At 61.3% G+C, this 20111-nt stretch overlaps 1 pseudogene; it reads left to right on the top strand.

Annotated features, from left to right (window-relative positions):
* Positions 1–244: 244 nt before the first annotated feature.
* The window catches only part of LOC113194664 (BAG family molecular chaperone regulator 5-like), a 42314-nt pseudogene continuing 22447 nt past the window's right edge, over positions 245–20111 (top strand).

Below are 20111 nucleotides of genomic sequence, written 5' to 3' on the forward strand. Positions count from 1 at the left end.
GGCCGTTCTGGGGCAGACTTGGGGCGCAGGGGACCCTCACGAGGTTGCCAGATGTAACCAAAAAATTGGAGCATTGGGGACACCTTTACACTGGACATTACTGTATTTAATCTGAAAATCAAACTTACCCAGCAGCCCCGACCCTGCGGCGCTGGCCCTCTGGGGAGCAGGGCTAGTTGCTAGTTGTCCCCAGCACAGGACACAGGCCCGGGCCGCCAGGGCTGAGGCTGACAAGGTTTCAACCATGACCACCTCCCCGGAAGCCTGTCCCCCTGTAAGTCTATCCTCCCTAAGGGCACGGGCTGGACTCTGAGCTGCAGAGGTCACTGGCTGCTGCCCTCACCTTCTCTGGGACTCACATCCACCCTCCCAGGCCCAGACCCCTGGCTTCTCTCTGGATCCTTTGTAGAACCTGGTGGTCAGGCCACATGGAGTCCCCAGCTCCTGCCTGCTCCAGGAGCCTGCCCTTTGCTTGTCCCTGTTGTGACTCTGGCTGGACATGGTACAAGTCACCACCCCTGACTGGACTGTGAGTGTCCAGAGGGACGGGTGGCTCCAAGTCTCTGCGGGTGTTGGCAGGGAGCCTTCCCTGGGGTTGGTGTATGCACGAGCAGGACACGGAGAAGGACCGGGAGGAGCAGAGGGCACATGGACAGGGAGGCCTGCGCCGTGGGCAGGGTTCTGGGGGCAACCACTGGGGGCCAGGAGGGAGCCTCAGCCACGTGGACCCGCCACCCTCTCCTCACCTCTTGGGAAGGTGGGGCTTTAGGTGGAGACTGGTTGGCTTCACCCCTGGCTGGACGCCAGGTGTGGAAGCTGAACCTGAGAGGGGCAGCGATGACCCAAGGACACACAGCATCCTGCCCCCTGTCTGACCTGTCCCCCTGTGTCCTCTAGGTGCTGGTCTGCCTCTGGCTCTTGGGTGCTACCCCTTGTCCCTCAGGGGTCCCTAGCAGACCCTGAACAGGCCATCTGCAGGGATGGAGACCCGGATCCTGAAGCCGTGGCCTCCTCCGCCCTCTCCCTAGGAAGAAGATTCACGAGGCAGGTGAGTTAGTTTAAAGAGACTGCAGTCTTTTTATCACCTTGATGGCCACGATGGATTTTGTTTCAGGGAGGATCTGGGAGACTTTAATTAAATCAGGAACTCAGGCCCCACCAGATTCCTGACTGCTTATCAGCTTCTTAGGGCCGTGATTCATTACCCAGGATTATTTTTTCTCATCCCTGAAATAATCTTTAAAGGCCTCTATCAGGAGATTAAAGCCATAAGTCACACCCGCCCACGTGGCTGCTTTGTTTCCTTGGCACATGGGCAGCGTGGATCCACCCAGAGGACCCACCGCGCTGCCCCGCCTGGTAGCCCCTCTGCTGCCTCGGGTGAGTAGGGAGGATCTGGTCAGTGGGCTCCCTGGCTGGGCAGAGGCTCGGCTGGAGTCCTGGGTGCCGGGGAGCTTGGCTAGCGGAGGGGCCGATGGCTCGTCTCCTGGTTTCACTTAACACTCGCACTCTGGCCCCCTCCTGGCCTGGGTGCTGGGCAGACGAGACAAGTGGCTGTCTTCTGGGGATACAGACAGGTGGGCAGTCCACCTCTTCCTCTCTGTACCAGGGGAGCGGGGCTTTCTCCCAATGGGCACCAGGATTGATTTTTTTGGGGGGCGGGGGGCTACTGGGGATTGAACTCAGGGGCACTCAACCACGGAGCCACCTCCCCAGTCCTCTTTTGCATTTTATTTATGGACAGGGTCTCGCTGAGTTGCTCAGGCCCTCGCTGCGTGGCTGAGGCTGGCTTTGAACTTGCCATCCTCCCACCTCAGCCTCCTGAGCTGCTGGTCTGACAGGCGTGTGCCCCCGAGCCCGGCTCAGGGTTGCTGACTGGAGGTCGTGGGCTCTGAGCTCCTCTTGAATGATTCACTGTGACTCTCCTCTGAGCCAACTTGCCAAGAGGAGGGTGGCCTCCGTCCAGGTCACCAAGCCCTAGAGGATAAATGAAGCCCCCAGTTCAGCCTCTAATGTGGGCAACGGCAACTATGGGGGTGGAGAGGGAAGGGTGGGCTCCCTGGAGGAGGTGGTGATGGGGACGAGGTTGGGCTGCAGAGAGCTTGGACCTGGAGCATGACCTGCCTTTCTCTGGTTCCAGAAAGGGGCCGAGTAGATCCTCAAGCCTGGGCTTCAAGTGCCCACCAGGACTCACTGCCAAGTTCACTAAGTTGCTGGTTACTCAGCCAGAGTCCATGGCTTTGGCACAGTGACCGTACTGTGTGACGTTCTTCAGGTAGGTCGCTGGTGAGGCACCAGCCTTCCTCTGACTGGCTGGGCGGGGGTGTAAGGGGGACATCTCCCAGAAGGTTCCCTGGTGAGTCTGACCCAGGACTCAGAGCTACTTCAGGCCAGGGACAACAGGGGCACCTGTGTACATGCTGACGTGTGAGGGAAGTGTCTATGTGGAAAGGACTTGGTTCTAGGTCACAGAGATGGGGTAAAGGGACCCAGGGAGTCCAAAGCCTGGGATGAGATTCAGCCCCCTGACCCCAGCTTGAGCCCTCTACATTCCAGCATGATTTTTCTTCCTGTTCTCTGCCAACCCCTGGGCCTTTGCACATGCTGTTCCCTGCCTTCCTCTACCCCACATCACCTGAGTCATCCAGCAGTCTCAGCTTCTGCCTCCCTGCTCTAGTGAGGCCAGGTCCCTGCCCTGCCCTCCTGGCCTGGTGCCCTCTTCCCCAGGAGCTGATTTTCATTGTGACTTGGTGGGGCCATGCTCCCTTCGGGCAGCCAGGCCTGTGGCTTTGGGCCACTCTGCAAGGGAAGTTGTGCTGAGGGAGAGGGGGCAGGCCACGCTGGGGGGACGTGTCTAGAGAGGGAGGCATCCTCCTGCTCACGGCTGCCTGAACACACAGGGGACCTTGGGCTGCAAGGGACAGTCAGGTTGGCAGGGAAGGGGTCAGAGGGGTCGCTCCCAGCTCCTTCTCACGAGGCCCTTGCCTGGGCAGCACAGGAGCCCATGGGAGAGTCTCCCCAGACCTGGGAGAGGGGGGACAGCAGTTGAGCAGGTGGAGACTGAGCACACGGGCCGTCTGGCCCGACAGCCTGTGACCTCTGTGCCACGTCCCGGCCTGAGTGGTGGTATTTATGTCACGATCCGTCTGTGTCACCCTGATGAAGCAAAACTCAGAAACCTGTGTGGGGTCTGTCCAGTCGAGGCCGGTCAGGATTCCTGTCCCCTCTGCTCGGTGCTCTGCGTGTGCCTGGAGAGCCCTGGACTGTATTGGACAGTGAGGGAGTCTCGGGGGCTGTGGCCTGACCTGTGGCTCATGCCCAAGTCGAGGGGTGAGGCCTGGCCATCGAGAGGCGATTAGCTGGTGGCCCCCGAAGGGCAAAGGCCTTGGCTTGTAACCATAGCTCCTGTTTATTGAGCTCTCTGCGTGCCCCTGAACGTGGTGCTGGAGACACCATGCACGGCTTCTGAACCTCACAGTGACCTTGCCCAGTAGCTGCCACTATTCTGCTTAAAAGTGACAGCACGGAGCACAGGGCACGTCATTTATTGGCTCACTCAACCATGCTTTGACTTTTTTGGTACTGGGGATTGAACTCAAGGGCGCTTAACCACTGAGCCACGTCCCCAGCCCTTTTTATATTTTATTGAGAGACAGGGTCTTGCTAAGTTGTTTAGGGATTCACCGAGTTGCTGAGGCTGGCCTTGAACCTGCAATCCTCCTGCCTCAGCCTCCGGAGCCGCTGGGAGCTGAGGCGTGCGCCACTGTACCCAGCCAACCGTGCGTCCTTCAGAATCTTTTTTGTGAGCCCTCCGTGTGCGGGGCACCTGCTGGGAAGCTGGGGGGGTGCTGGTGGAAATTGCTTGGCTGGGCCCAGACCTTGACCTTGGCTCTGTTGTGGGCTGCTCTCCCCTGTGTCACTGCTGTTCAGAAGGTGGCACCACGCTGGGATTGATAAAGGCCCCCGTGTTCCTGAGTGAAGAGCCCAAGGAGATGACAGTGCAGGGGACGGGCTCCTGGATGGCCGGGCTGGACCAGGGCTGGAGGCAGAGCCTGGTCCCTGGGACGTGTGGACTCCGATCTTGGGCTGGTGGCCGTCCTGGGCCCCTTGCCTCACAGTCTCCACGCCCACAGGATCCTGCCTGAAGACGCAGAGCCTCAGTCCTTCTGTTCCTGCCTCCCCTGGGCCCTCAATGCCCCACGTCCTCAGGCAGCAGACCACCCACTGCCTTGGATACGGCACGTTGGGCTCTCGAGACTTCACCGAGCATCTCGTGTGACATCAAGCTGGCAGGCGCCGGGCAGCATGGATGGTCGAATAACCAAGCCCATGTCTGTCGGTGTCCAGCCCAGTGTCCACCCAGATCCTCTCCCCATCTTCCCTGGGGAGACCGTCCAGGGAGTCCCTGCAACACGTGGTCACAACACATGTGTCCTTGGCTGGAGGTGGCAGCGGGAGAGCTGAGGGCCACAGAAGAACACACCTGGGGAGTCCCCGGCTGGAGCTGGCCTCTCAGCTGCTCCGAGCCTCAGTTCCCTCCTGTGCACACAGGGGCTCCTGAGTGTCTCCCGCACGAGGCTTTGGTGAAGGGGACAGAGATGGCATGCACAGAGTCCCTAGAACAGCGCGCGAACAGGGCAGGTGGGGTGACATGCCAGGGCAGGGAGGAAGTGGGGACACGCGGCATCCTGCCGCAGAGTGACAGTTGAGCAGCATCACGGTCCTGCCGCTCCTGGCCCTGGGGAAGGGAGACATGGGCTCGGCCAGGAGATGGGGAGGTAGGGCCAGGTCCCCTCCCCGAGCCTCGGTTCTTTCTTTATGAACAGGAGGCTGACCTGCCACTGCCCACCCTCCCGGGCCCCCCAGGAGCTGGAACAAGGTCTGGCGGGGGGTGGGTCTGGAAGCCTCAGAAGTTCCTCTGCACGGCCCCCCATCTGCTCATCGCCGTCTACACTGCAAGTGGCAAAAAGGAGGGGTGCAGAGGGGGCCTCAGCTGGAAGGCTCCCCTCCTGTGGGTTCCTGCTCCTGCCCACTGGCCTCCTGGGCTCCGGGCACCTGCTCTCTGGTTGTTCTCTGCTGTTTGAGTGCCCAGGGTCCAGCGTGATGGCTCCTGAAGCCCCGGGACCGCCAGCTCGCTGGGCCACGGCTCTGACCTCCCTGCCTGCTTTGTTACACTGCTGCAGGATCCAAAGTGACCAGTGTGGATGTGGGGGCACGCAGCCCCCCGTGAGAGCTTAGGGAGGAGTGGGCCCCGGGCTCTCCAGGGCCTCCCCTTCTTCGTCAGCAGCTCCTCCCTCACCTGGGGAGAGAGGAGATCAGAACTTAAGGAGGGGTTAAGGGGGAGGCCACTCTCGGGGCCGCCCTACACCCTCTAAGGTCAGTGGCGGACAGGGCTGAAAACCGAGGCAGCCAATTGTGTGCAGGTATGAGTATGTGATGACGAATACATCGTTATGTACGATTACATGCACCAGTCAAACTATGGGAAAGAATAAGACCCTGGGCGGGGGTGCGGGAAGAAGCTGCAGAATCCTTGTTCTACTTTGGTACCAGGGATTGAACCCAGGGGGGCGTAACCACTGAGCCACATCCCCAGCCCCCTTTTTGTACTTTATTTAGAAACAGGGTCTTGCTGAGTTGCTTAGTGCCTCCCTAAGTTGCTGAGGCTGGCTTTGAACTTGCAATCCTCCTGCCTCAGCCTCCAAGCCGCTGGGATGGCAGGCGTGCCTCACTGCACCAGCTGCAGAATCCTTCTTAATCCAGGAGCCGGGAACCCCAGTAGATCAGCATGGAGGGCTTGAAAGGGCTGAAGGAGTTCGGAGGTGGGGAGGCTCAAGCATGTCATGTGGGAAGAGAACCTGAAGCTGCTGTATAAAAAGAGGAGGAAGAAGACCAGGAGGAGGAGGAGGAGGAGGAGGAGGAGAGGAGGAGGAGGAGGAGGAGGAGGAGGAGGAGGGTGGGATATGGTGATACCCCGTGTGCCCTGTTTTCAGATCATTTTCACCCTGGGGTTGGGATACAGAAGGGCCCGTTGCCGGCAGGGTGGCCCACACATGTAATCCCAGCAACTTGGGAGGCTGAATCAGGAGACTCACAAGTTGGAGGCCAGACTGGGCAACTTAGCATGATCCTGTCTCAAAATAAAAAGCGCTGGTAGCTTAGTGGTAGAACATCCCCGGGTTTGATCCCAGTTCCACAAAACCACTAACCCACCCAACGGCCAGTCTCCAGAGAGGTGCAAGATGGGAGCCTTGGGTTTGGAAACCCTGTTACCTTCTCCGACCCTTGGTCCCAAAGACACTCCAACACTTGTCACTGCCATCTCCTTCATTGAGGCCTCCTCTGTGCCAGGCCTTGAGCCCCGAATGTGCACCTGGGATCTCTAAATCCCCCCTGTCACCTGCATCCGCATTTTACAGATGGTGAGGCAGAGGCTGCTGAGACACTGTGACTTGGCTGCCAATGACGGCACAGTTAGATAGGAGCTGTTCCCGACTGTTCCTGCTGGATTCACCCAGGCCACCAGCCAGGTCCCCAGTATCAAATGAATTCCGTGATTTGTAAGCACAGCCGCCCGAGTGGCGTTTACAGAGCATGTTGGGAAGTGATAAAGCACACCTCTGATGACTCACAGAGCGGCAGGGTGCAGCCTCTCACCTCCTCCTCTTTCTCTAGCAGCCACCGGTGGCCGGTGGCCAGGACTCTGATGGGCTTTTACAGGACAGGTTTATAGCCAGAGATGGGGACAGGGAAGGAGGGGAGCGCTGTTCCACCTGGGGCTCAGACAGGGACTGTAGACCCGGGGAAGCCTGGGGCAGGGGTTCTGCACCCCGGCCCAGCCCCAGAGGGAGCCAGCCACCTCTGACAGGGGGCTCTGCGTGGTGGCAGGGACCTGGTCCGGCGGCTCTGGGGCTCTGGGGGCAGCCTTGGGCGGAGGACCTTCAAGAGCCATGGGCCGGTGGCTGGTGAGTCCAGGAGTCTGCGGTGCTTCCTGGTCCCCGGTGCTTCCTGGAAGCAGAGTCACCTGGGCCCAGGTGTCGTGAGGAGCAGGCCCCGCAGCCACAGCAGAGGCAGGCCCACGTCCGACGCCAGCTGTGAGGGGAGGGTGGCCTTCAGGGCCAGGAACCCTCTGCGCCTCCCTCTCCTCCCCCACGTGGAATCTGCTGCCAGGCCCTCGGGAGCACGCGTCCCTGTGTCAGGGCCTGGGCCTCTCTCCTTCACTCCCACCTGCTCCCCGCCACTGGGGTCCCTCCCTGGGTGACAGCAGTCATCCCCGCTGTCCCTGGGTCCATCCCTGACTCCCAATATGGTCTGTTAGTGGATGGAAGGCTGTCCGTGAACTCAGGACACTCCCTCACCTGCCCTGCTCTCCAACCCCCCAGGAGGGCACGGCTGGCCTGGTGGGTTCAGACAGAGGGGCCCAGGGGTGAGGAGGTGAGGGGGTGAGGGGGTGAGGAGGTGAGGAGGTGAGGGGGTGAGGGGGTGAGGAGGTGAGGAGGTGAGGGGGTGAGGGGGTGAGGGGGTGAGGGGGTGAGGAGGTGAGGGGGGTGGGGGGGTGAGGGGGTGAGGGGGTGAGGAGGTGACAGGGTGAGGGGGTGAGGAGGTGAGGGGGTGAGGAGGTGAGGGGGTGAGGGGGTGAGGAGGTGAGGGGGTGAGGGGGTGAGGAGGTGAGGGGGTGAGGAGGTGAGGGGGTGAGGGGGTGAGGAGGTGAGGGGGTGAGGAGGTGAGGGGGTGAGGGGGTGAGGAGGTGAGGAGGTGAGGGGGTGAGGGGTGAGGAGGTGAGGGGGTGAGGGGGTGAGGGGGTGAGGGGGTGGGGGTGTGGGGGGGTGAGGGGGTGGGGGGGTGGGGGGGTTAGGAGGTGAGGGGGTGGGGGGGTGAGGAGGTGAGGGGGTGAGGGGGTGAGGAGGTGATGGGGTGAGGGGGTGAGGAGGTGAGGGGGTGGGGGGGTGAGGAGGTGAGGGGGTGAGGGGGTGAGGAGGTGAGGGGGTGGGGGGGTGAGGAGGTGAGGGGGTGGGGGGGTGAGGAGGTGAGGGGGTGGGGGGGTGAGGAGGTGATGGGGTGAGGGGGTGAGGAGGTGAGGGGGTGAGGAGGTGAGGAGGTGATGGGGTGAGGGGGTGAGGAGGGTGAGGGGGTGAGGAGGTGAGGGGGTGAGGGGGTGAGGGGGTGAGGGGTGAGGAGGTGAGGAGGTGAGGGGGTGAGGGGGTGAGGAGGTGAGGGGGTGAGGGGTGAGGGGGGAGGGGGTGGGAGGGGTGAGGAGGTGAGGGGGTAGGGGGTGAGGGGGTGAGGGGGTGAGGTGAGGAGGTGAGGAGGTGAGGGGAGGGGTGGGGTGAGGGGGTGAGGGGAGGGTGTCTTAGAGTGAGGAGGTGAGGGGTGAGGGGGTGTGAGGAGGTGAGGGGTGAGGGTGATGGGGAGGTGAGGGGTGGGGGGGTGAGGAGGTGAGGCTCCTGGGGTTGAGGAGGTGGGGGCGGTGAGAGTGGGGGCGGGTGATGTGGCTCCCGATGTCCTCTCCTGCTCATCCCAGCACTTCGAGGGTGGATATCACTTCTGGAAAGACTGACCCCATGGGGTGTGCCCACAGCCTTCAAGGGTCTGAAGGACAGTGACAGGGAAAGAAAAGGGAGGCCGGGTGTCCATCAGCTCTCAGAATGGGAGAAAGCTGGGGAAGGGCGGGGGGCAGTGGCCGCTGTCCGCAGGTTTAAGAACTTGCTAGTGCTGAGAGATGTCCGCCATCCTCGGCCGGGTCCCTGGCCGCTCTGTGTGGCTCTCAGTGGGCCTTGTGTCGCTTTCCCTCACATCCCACACGCCCCGAGCAGCACGCCCATTCCTCGTGGCCCACTGCCCGCCCCTGTGTGTGCTGCTGCGAGCCAGCGTCTGGCCACACACACCTGCATGCACACGTGCGCCTTTGTCCCACTCTCAGAACGACCACGGAGGACAAGGACAGGGCGACATCAGGATGGAAAGCTGCTGGAGAGACTGGTCTGGGCGGGACGCAGAGACGCGGGGAGCAGCAGGCAGGGCCCCTCTGTCTGTGAGGAGTCCTGGTCCCTCAGGGTGCCAGGGGGACTCTGCCTGAAGGGTCACCCGGCCCTGCTCCCCCTCCCACAGCCGGGTTCCAGCAGTGGCTCAGCTCTCATGGGCCCACAGGCCGAGGCTGAGCTGGAGGCCTCTTTAAATGCAGGAGGGAGAGAGAAGGTGACTGGCCCAAGGTCGTGCTGAAACCAGCCAGGACACAGGATCTCCCCCAGAGGCTGCGGAGCAAGGAGCTGCGGCCTCCACCAGGAGCTGGGCCAGGGGGCCTGCCCGGCGTGCTCCACCTGGCCTTGGCCTCCCTCCCGGGCCTCAGTTCCTCCTGTCAACAATGGCTTCTCTCCGGGCCACACTTTTCAGCTTTTTCCTTGCCTCAACCCCTCTGAGAGATCTTTAGCCAAAGGGCCTCAACTGACTAAGACTCCTGGGTGTCCTCGGGGAAAGAGAGGCTCCTGGGGACAGAAGGCTGAATTCTGGGCCATAGTCGGTGATCCTGATGGGCCCCAGAGCCAGGGCGAGCCGTGCGAGTGTCCTCTCTGAACCTCGGAATTCTCCTCTCCAGTGTTCTGGGGCTGCCAGGCTCTGGTCTCTGTTCCCAGGGAGGGGCACATGCTGCTCAGCGCTAAGAAGCCCCCTGGAAGCACCGAGGCACCTGAGGTTCTAGCTGCGGGGCCTGGTGTGACAAAGTTGCAGAGGGACCTGCAGGAGGGGGCTTCTGTCTGTCTGGGGCATGGGGTGTGGTCCTCCTGGAGGCCAGAGCTTCCTCCCGGTGGCCTGGAGATAAAGGCAGAGCAGGAGGAAACCCAGGAGCCTGGCGGCTCCCTGCCTTTGGTCTCTGGTGATCTCACCACCTCCGCCCTCTGCCCGCCTGACTCCTGGTTCTATCCATACCTGCACTCCACACCCTCCAGTGCCTGGCCTGATGGTCTACTGCCCCACCTGGCAGAGCCCCCGGGCCCCAAGCTGTCTGTGCAGGGTCACGTGTGGATATGGGCAGGGCCATTGCAGCTAGGGGACAGGACTTGGCTGGTACTCTGAGGGACATGGAAGTACCTGGGGGAGTAGTGCATGGCCCCCAGAAGAGGGGGTCTGGAGATGAGGGAGGAGCTGGATTTCAAGACATGGAGAATGTTCTGTCCCCAGCTTAGGGATGCTGAAATGTAGACTGGGGACAGCCACTAGAGGACTTTGAAGCCATGGGTGGGTTAGAGAGAGTGCAGGGTGCGTGGCTGACTGAGGGTGAGATGTGGGAAGTTCTGCCTTCGAGGAGTGGGGTGGCCTCTGAAGGTGGGGTCTGGCTGTGTCACCAGGCTGGGAGGGACAGCCCAACCAAGAGAAGCCCCAACAGGTTTCCTTCCGCAGGGCGAGACGCCGGGGTGAAACCAAGACACGGGATTCAGCAGAAAGAACGTGGTCCGCCATCCAGGACGCATGGCCGATGGCTCAAGCATCGCCTGTAGGACATTCATGCAAAGTCCACTTGGGACTTCCACTGGCTTCTCAAGAGCCCAAAGCGGGAGCAGCTGCTGCCAAGGGTCTGGCACAAGCGGGAGCCTAAGAGGGGACATCTGTCCTGCCGTGCTCAGAACGTGGCCCGGGGGACTTACCCTTGGATGGATGCCGACCACTGTGAGTGTCCCTCGAAGGGGTGGTGGTGCCCGGGCCCCGGGGGGCAGGGTGGTGGAGGACGTCCGACATGGAGGGGACGTGCTGGTGTCCGTGTGTGAGGTCTGTCCTGGGCAGAGGAGTCCCACCTGCTCCAGGGGATCCCTGCAGGCAGCGCTGGCTCCAGAGGTGGGGGGGGGGGTGGTGACTTCCTGCTTAAATGAGGAAGAAGTCACCACTGTCCCTGGGCGGCTGCTGGAGATATCAGGGTGACTGAGTCACCACCAGCAGGAACGCAAGAAAGGGTGGAGGGCCACTGTCACGTGTCCTGGACATTCAAAGCACCCAAGGGACATCTGGCCTGAAGGAGTCCCAGGGAGTGAATGAAGGGTCCCTGATCCGGCTGGCGGTGGGGACGGTGGGGATGCTGGGCCGGATCCTGAGAGTCACCGGGGGACGATGTCAGAGGAGCGCGGGAGGCTCAGGTTAGCGCCACTCTGGGCGGCTGAGCAGTGACACGGCTGCCCTGTGGACAGCCAGCAGCCTGTCCTTGGAGGACGGGGCTCCAGGCCGCTTCACCTTGGGCAGGGGGTGCGGGAAGGGCCTCCAGTGTCGGGGGTGAGGAGCAGGTGACCTCTGTGGTTCCCCGGCGTCCAGCGTTCCTTGGCAGAGAGAGCACCCGCAGAGCTCTAAGTGGCACACAAGGTCACCGAGGACGAGCAGGAATCCGGATATAGCTGTTGGGAGGAAGGCGGCGGCAGGCGGGGGGACGGAGGTCCTTGGAACAGATGAGGTGGGGCACAAGATCAACGAGGCTGGGAAGGGCTGAGCTCGGGGACTCATTTTTAAAAAACTGTCTCTGAGCAAGAAAAACGAGGGAAAGAAACGTGGGCACTGAAGAGATCATGGAGATCGTGAAGGTGGCTCTCAACCGGCCTCCTAGAGAACAGGGAAGAGATGCAGATCAGCAGGTCTCAGGTGACCCCTGCATGCCATGCAGGGCAGACAGGAGTTGGCCGATGCCAGGCTGGTGTCAGCAGCCGGGGGGACCGTGTCCTGCCCGTGCCTGGAGGGCTGTCCCTATGTCACCGCTTTAGTCGGCCACCCTCAGGCCCTGCGCGCTGACCGGCTCATCCTACTGCCTGCTCAGCACCCAGGACCTTCTTCTCCGTACCACTTTTCTGTTTTGTGCCTCTGGGGTCCTCCCCCAGGACCCAGTGGTGTCTTCCTCTCCAGGAGGCCTTCTCCAGTGGCTCAGAGTCCACACCCAGTTCTTCCCTGGGCATTGGGGGCCGGCCACCCGCTTGGCATGGAGACAGACACACCTTCTCAGGGACCCCAGCGGCCTGCACAGGCACAGGGGCTTTTCCGAGATGACCACCGAGGGTCCTTCTGCTTGGCCACTCTGAGGTCCTGGAATGTGGGAGTAGGGGCTGCCTGCATCACTCCCTGGGACTGGTGACCTTCACCCTTGACCTTTGGGGAAGAGTATGGGCTGGTGGCTGGGTGCCTTGGGGCCCTCCCCTCTTCTGCCCAGGCCAGGTGGCCTTGTCCACAGGGCTCCCTGGGGACAGAGGCTCTGCTGGATTTCTTTCTGGTCTGATACTGGGCAGAGGGCGTGTGGAGTGGACAGATGGCGGATGGACAGGTCCGTTCTGCCGGTGGACCTGCATGCGGCTGGCCAAGGGCACAGCTGGCTGTGCTAGAGGGACCCTGTCCTTGGCTAGGCGGGAGGGTGGGGGAGGGAGGGGGAGGGAGGGGTGGGGAGGGGGAGGGGGAGGGAGGGGTGGGGAGGGGGGAGGGGGGAGGGAGGGTGGGGGAGGGGGAGGGGGGAGGGGGCAGGAGTCAGAGCTCTCTCTGACTGAGCCTCCAGGTCCCCGAGGAAGAGGAAGGCCCTGTCTCTCAGCCAGAGGTGCTGCAGGTCTGGTGTTGGGTGTCCGAGAATCTGTCTTGGATCAAAGGAGGTGGCGGAGGGCCTGTGCTGGACAGGTGTGGACTGTGTGTGTGTGTGTGCGTGTGTGCGTGTGTGCGTGTGTGCGTGTGTGTGGTGCTGGGATGGAGCCTGCTAGGCCAGCGCTCCACCACTGAGCTCCCCCCAGCACTTGGACCTCAGGCCCCTGCTCTGCTGCATGGGCCGGCCCTGCTCCGGCTGCAGGAGGGGCCTGGGAGGCCTGGGGAGGAATCTCAAGGCCCGACCCTCCTGCTCTGGGCCCAAAGGAGTGTCCCTCACAGCCGTGGCCCTGGGTCCTGCAGTGTGGTGGCTCAGGGGTTGAGCTGAGCCCCGCCAGGGAGTGGCCCCCACCCTAGCCAGGCCAGGGGGAAGGGAAGAGGCTGAGCCAGGAGCTAGGGTTAAGATCCCAGGTGAGTCCTTATTCGCTGGGGACCTGGCTAAGGATGTCCCTGCCTCTTCAACCACGCCTGCCTCTGCTGGGGACCCTAGAGGCTGAATTTGTCAAAGTCCATGTGTGCTTTGGAAAACCCTACCTAGTGTCATGGTTCACGTCCTGAGTGTCCCCTGTCCTGTCTCACCCACTTCGTCGGATCTTCTAGTCTCAATCCCTTGTTATAGATAGGACCCGAGGCCCAGAGAGGGCAGGGAAATCATCCAGCATCACACAGCACAGGAGAGGGGGAGAAATGAAAAACGGGGCCCTCCTCCTCCTCAGCTTCTTCAAGCCAGGTCCCCTCTCTGGGGGCAGCCCTTCCTTCTCTGGAACCCCCTCCCTCTCCTCTGGAGCCACTGTCTTCCCAGATGTGTGTGGCAGGGTGGGGTGGGGGCTCACTGGGAGTGGGGTGCTGAGCTTAAGTGTTCCAGTTGCCCATTCACTAGGCCTGGGCAGCAGCGTGGGTGGAGGACAAGGATGGACAGTCTCTGCACCCCCTGCCTGGACCTCAGGAGCTGAGGTCCCCAGGAGCTGCTGCCATGCTTCAGAAATGCCCACTGCCCTGGGGTGCAGGGGACGGGCCTCCTGCTGCAGAGCCCAGCTCTCCTGTGCCTGCCCAGGTGACAAGGGCGGGAGAAGCCAGGCTGGCTGAGTCCTCAGGAGCTGCCAGGGTCCCCCAGTGTGTGGGTGGCACCCGGGTGGGGGTGGGGGTGGGGGCCCGCGCCTGCAGCGGAGGAGGCGACCTGGAGGTGGGGGTGGAACCCGCGGCCACTCCACACCTTGCCTGGTAATTGCCAGATTGATTTTGGATCCCAGTCTCCAGGAGGACCCAAAAATCAATCCCCTCCACTGTCGCTTCTCAGGCTCAGGAGTCATCTTAAAGCCACAGCTGTCCTGACTGCTCTGCTAAACCCTGCTGTTGAAAAGCAGGCTGCGGGTCCCAGTGCCTGCCCGGGGCTGGTAGGGCTGGTGACCCTCCCCCAGATCCATTGTCCCTGTGTAGGAAAAATCTTACTCCCCAGTGGGGAGCGTGTCAGCCCAGAGGTAAAATCGGAGGGGCACTAAGAAGGCTCCCATCCCCGAATCGTCCTGCTGCCAAGATGCCCATGTCCATGATTCCACCATGAGAAAGTCATTCCTTTGGCTGAATTCAGGTCAGTGGTCCCAGCTTCCAATACAGAAGCCCTGCAGAGGGAATGCTTGTTAGGACTGTGACATTCCTGTCCCCTGTGTGGCACTCAGGAGGCTCAGGAGCCTCCGGGGAGGGGGTTCCGGGGAAAGAGTGAAGGGAGAGTGACCCCCCGGGTTGGCTCAGTCTTTGGGTTGGCTTTCCCCAAGGCACCCTAATTGAAAGCCCAGGGAAGTGTGGACTCAGGCCAGGACTCTGGGTGGTGGCCACAGCATGGGGACTCCCTGGGAACCAGGACGTGTGGCTGGCCCAGGTAGGCTCAGAGCAGTCTCACATGTCTACCTTGGGCACAGTGTGGTCTGTCCTTTAGGACACTCTTCAGAAGCCAGAAGGCCACCCGACGAGACCAGGGAGGATTTAAGCCAAGGAACCTGGGGACCGAGCCAATGGGCTCTGGTGTGGAAGGCTGGAGAGCTGGCTCTGGGAGGGGACGGAGGGGGGACCTGGCTGGGTCTGCAGCCCGAGCCCAGCCCAGGGACGGCGCAGGGACACGCGCAGTGGGAAGGTGATATGAGCTCACGTGTGAGGCCCTCCCAGAGGCTGAGAGGTGAGGTGGTGGCTAGAGGAGGGTCGGCCCAGCCAGAGCCCCGGTACCCAGATAGGGACGGACGGGGGGGGGGGGGGAAGGGGGGCCACTGGGAGGCAGGAGGGTGTGGCTGGAGGAGGCGGGGGCGCGCCTTGGGGTGTGTAGTGAGGAGGGTCTCTCTCTGCTTCCTGGTGTGATGTCCTGAGCCACTGTCCTCTGCCGCACGACCTTGGACCAAATGCCCAGCCTCACCTCGGGCCCCAAGGAACGGAGCTGGCTGTCTGCAGACTGAGCCCCTGAAACCGTGAGCCCCCAATAACCTTTCTCTCCTCTAAAATTGTTCTTGTCGGGTCTTCTGGTCCCAGTAGTGAGAAGCCCACTAGAACAGGACATTGTGGCAGCCTCATTTCTTAGGGGCCTGGGGTCAGGAGCTCGCCCAAGGTCACCCGGCTGCCCGTGCCCAGCAGAGGCTGAAGCTTAGATCTGAGGCCTCCCGACTTCCAGACTCCTGGCTGCCCCTGGGTGGAGGGTCCAGATTCGGCTTGGAAGTCCTCCATCGAGGGTTGAGGAGGCCCTGGGAATCTGGGGGCTGGACGGGGTGAAGCACCCGCAGTATCAGGAAGCCAAGGCGAGGCTGGATGGCCTGCTGACCCAGGGCCAGGGCTGGAGGGCAGTTCTGCTGCTGCCTGGCCCCTGTCCTGTCCCCAGCCATCCACAGCTGCAGAGATGCTGGCTCTGGGCTGGGTCACTGTGGGTCAGCCACGTGCTTGGGGACATGATGACATCATTGCTCATCGCCTGCCCGCGAGGACCCGGTTACTAATGAAGCACTCTGTGTTCCCATAGCCGACGACAGCCCCTTTACTGTAGAATCACAGATAGACACAGGGATCTGGGGCCTCTCCCCCCCCTGGCCCCACCACCGTCCATTACAGCTCTGTTCAGGTGTGACCCAGCTCTGCCAGCCTCTGTGTGTGTGTGTGTGTGTGTGTGTGTGTGTTGGGGAGGAGGTGAGGTAGCCACTGTGAAACATCTGCTGCAGGTAACAGGGGACAAGCTGTCTTTGCAGGGCCTTGAGCCCCAGGAGAGGGGGGCCATGTCTATTTTGCCAATTATGGACCCCCATGTGCCTGGCATGAAGTGGGGGCTTCATGAACGTTTGCTGAGTGACTCAGTGGATGAATGAAACGGAACTGCCACTGCTCCAGCCCCTGAAAGTGAGGAAGGAAAACCAGGGCAGTGAAGGTTTCCCTGCCAAGAGGAAGACAGAGGAATCTCTCAGTGGCTGCCTCAGTTCTTGCTGTGTGGCCCTTGGTGAGTTACTAGATGTCTCTGGTCTCTGTGTGCAGATCCCTGGGAATGGCATTAACTGGGAAGCATGGCTAATCACACCTAATTGTTGTGGGGGCAGTGGGTGCTCCCCTTGGTGGAAAGTGCCCACGGTGTGAATCCCTGGGGAAGCAGGGTCTCTCTGCCAGGCAAGTCCTGGCACATGGCGTCACCTGGAACCGAGGAGCACCAGAGTGGGTGGGCTTGGGGCAATGGCTGGGGTCCCTCTGGCTCCTGAGTGAAGAGGGTGGCCAGGGCTGGCTAGGGCTGGGCCTGAGGCTCCCTTCGGTCAGGGCCAGGCTCAGCCTGGGCCCAGGATGACTTCCCTTGGAAGAGAGTGACTAAGAATGACGCTGCTGTCGCGGCCTCATCTGCTGTAAGCACCGCCAGCTGACCCGGTGGACCCTGGGCTTCCTGAGGGTAATGGTCAAGGAGGTGTCCTGCTTGATCCCCAGGTGTCCTTGAGGAGGCTCAGGGATGCCCAGGGACCTCTGCGTGTCCTGAGCGGCAGCAGGAGGGGCCTGTCCAGCTGACAGTGACTCTGCCCGCTGCAGGGCGGGGCTGAAACTTGTCAGCTGTGCGCAGGACTCTACAGTGTGTAGACCTCCTTCCTATCCGGCATCTCTTACCCCACCCACACTCCGAGGACAGGCGTCAAAAGAGATGGCGCCCACTTTGCAGAGGAAGAAGACCGAGGCCTGGAGCAATTTCCCAAAGCCACCCGGAGCTGGAGCCAGAGCTGGGGAGCGTCCCGGGGCTCTCCACCTCCCTCTCCACCTCCCTCTCCACTGTGCAGTTCCTGACGGTGGCCCTGTCCCCAGGCCAGCCCTGGGCACCCACACCCATGACCTTGCTGCCCACTGACGTCCTGCAGAGGCTCCCCAGCCAAGCCTGCCCTCTGCCCAAGCTGCCTGGGTCCTGGGCAAGTACGGTGGCTGACATCAGGACTGCATACCATTAATCTACTTAGTGAAGGGAGGTGTTAATTAAGAGTTCTCATTTATTGTGTCTTTGCAGACAGCTCTTGGGGGCTTCTGAGTTGTCAGTGCTGGTGACAGCAAAAGCAAATGGTATCACAAGTTATTAATAGGACGGGAGGGGAGGGGCTGGGCCGCTGGGGAGGGGCTGGGGGAGGGGGAGGGGGAGGGTGTCCTGCTCCCTCCTGGCCAAGCAGAGCTGTGCTCTGCGGATGGATCCGACCGCAGGCCTTCTCCAGGGGACCTGGGGTTCACTGCCGGGCCCTGTGGCACTCAGGATTCTGGGGGAGAAGGTGGGCAGGTGGTGGGTCCTGGAGGAGTCTCAGTAGCCTGTGCCACCCCCGCCCCGCAGCAGGCCCCAGCCCCATAGCTCCTGTGTGTGCTGAGGGGTGCTGGGTCTCCCCCAAGGAGCTCATTCTATGCTTGTTGGCGTGTCCCCCCGACCCTGAACAGCTTGGGGGTACAGACAGAGGGTGACTGGTTTAGCCATGAGTCCCCAAAGCCCAGCATAGAGCTTAGATCTTTGCAGGTCAGCAGACGGCTGCAGAACGAGTGTGCCTGAGGGGTGTCTGTCTGCCCCCTGGTCTCCAGGTCTGGACTTCCCGCTGAGCGGAGTCAGGGTGGGGTGGGGATGGCGGGACTCCCCACTCCTCAGCCTTGCAGCCCTGGAGACCCTTCCCGGGGTGAGCCTAGGTTTCTGCTGATGACGGCAGGAAGGGGGCATCCAGGCGGGGGCCTCGGGTGTGGGAGGGCCTGCCGGGGCAGGGTGGTGGGCGGGGAAGCTTCAGGAAACTACCCAAGGACCCACCATGGGAAGGGATTTTAACTATTTTTAGCCAAACAACAATGACTTTCAAGAAGCCACCCCATACACTGGGAAGAACACAGTCCAGGAGCTCAGACTGCAGTTCTGTCCCCAGAGGCTGACTGGCCTCGGAAGAAGGCCTCTGGGCCTCAGTCTGCACATCTCTGAAATGGGCCGAGTGGGGAGCAACTCCCGACGTGCCCACGCCTCCCACAGTTCACCCAGGGGTACTGTGGGTGGGGAGGCTCGGGGAGGGTGCCAGGCTCTTTGTGGTTGACATCTTGAGTGGCGATAGCTTCCCTGAGAGGGGGCTACTCACATTAGCCCCCATGGCAGTTGGAAGAACTGAGGTTCAGTTGGGAAGACAATAAGTGATTTGCCCAGGGCCCACGGTCAGGGGGTTCAACCCAGGTTGATCTTTCCAGGATTGGGGGCCCTATCTATGGACCATCTGGGATGGGGCGGGTACAGAAGAGACTGGGTTAGATGTTGACTGAGAGGAAGGGAGACAGCACCCCTCTGAGTTCACGGGCCCCAGCTGTGGGCTACTGGAACACGGGGTGCCGGGCACTGAGACCCTGATAGGGGCGGGCACAGCTGGCCTGGGAAGGCCCTGCAGCTGCCTGACCACGCTGCCTCCCGCCTGCGCCCGCTCCTCAGCCTCAGAGAAGGACGGCTGTTCAGTCCATGGACATTATGTCAGGGAGCCAGCCAGACTGGCCCTGGCCCCAGGAGCTGGCCTTTGAGTGGGGGGGTGACCCTAGCAGGCCCCTGAAGGGCTGTGGGGGCTGTAGCAGAGGCCAGCTCAGCTCCGCTGGGGGCTCCGTGGCAGAACCATGACTATTTCCTGAGCAGGGTTTCAGAAATGGTCTCACTAAAGGGGTCATTTGCCAAAGTGGCCCCTGAACCGAGTCTTGAAAGGTGAGAGGTGTCTGCAGGTAGAGGGAGGGGTCTTCCCGGAGGAGGGAGGTGGGCAGAGTCCTGGAGGGGTGGGTACGGGGTTATCTGAGGTGACGCAGGCAGGGACAAGACCAGGTAGAAAGCTCTTAATGTCATCGGGAGGGCACTGGGGAGCCATCTGGGGGACGTGGGTAGGAAAATGGTAGATCACCCTGCCGCACTCCTGCTGTGGGTCCTGGGGCCTCTGCGGAGGGCAGGGACCAGGGCCTTCCACTTGGACTCACCAGCGTCCACCCTGAGACGGGATGAAGTGCAGGAAACATCCACCAGGAATGGAAGGCTGCAGGGGTCACTGAGCCAGCCCCACAGTGGGTGGGCAGAGCCGTTCCCCTGGGGAGCTCCGAGGGGGCAGAGCTGGGCTTGGTCCCCCCCGGGAGCGAGGGGACTGCAGCTGTGGACCACCTCCCGCCCGCCAGGTGTGGGCTGGAGCGGCTCCTGGGAAGCCTTGATCCCCTGCCATTTTCTAGACAGTTTGGCAAAGAGGGTCCCGCAGTCAAAGTCCTCTGATGGAGAACTGAAGTTGGGGGGCGTTGGCAGCTGGGGAGGGCTCCTGCAATGGTTGGGGGCAAAGGGGCGGAGCTCCCACGGCCCCCGCTACAGGAGCAGGTGGAGAAGGATTGGGAAAGGAGGGTGGGCCTTGGTCAGCCCCCGCAAAGCCCCAGTCACCAGCCACCTGGATGCACAGGACCCGGGGTGGTGGATGGAAGAATCGCCAAGGCCTTAGCCGAGGAGATGGACCTCAGGACAGGAGGGCATGAGGAATTTGGTCCTTTAAGCCCCAGCTTTGGAGAAACGCAGATCTGAGTTCAAGAGCTGGCTGCTGCTGCTAAACTTGGTTAAGTTCCTTAGTATTCTTGAACTTCGGTCTTCCCCTCTGAAAAGGGGGGAGATGTTAGTACCCCCGAGATGGGATCCTTGTGATCAATAAGCAAGATAATGCATGTGAAGTATTTAGTGCCTTGAATACATTGTGTGCACCATAAATGTTTATGGTCATTATTATTATTCCAGTGATACATAAAAAAGGGAGGAACAAGACACAGGTTTGTAGAAAATGCTGCCCACGAACCAATCCAGAGAAAATTTCAGTGGCATGTCTCATCTGTGAGAGTTAGAAAACAGATTCACACCAGGATTTGTGAGCTAAAATTGAGCCATTAGCAATTGACTGTATATATCTGTGGGGACATAAATACTGGCTGTAATGATCACTGATTATTATTATTATTTTGGTCCTGGGGATTGAACACAAGGGCGCTTGAGCACTGAGCCATATCCCCAGCCCTATTTTGTATTTTATTTAGAG

This window comes from Urocitellus parryii, chromosome 5 (genome assembly GCF_045843805.1).
Source record: "Urocitellus parryii isolate mUroPar1 chromosome 5, mUroPar1.hap1, whole genome shotgun sequence".
Taxonomy (NCBI): domain Eukaryota; kingdom Metazoa; phylum Chordata; class Mammalia; order Rodentia; family Sciuridae; genus Urocitellus; species Urocitellus parryii.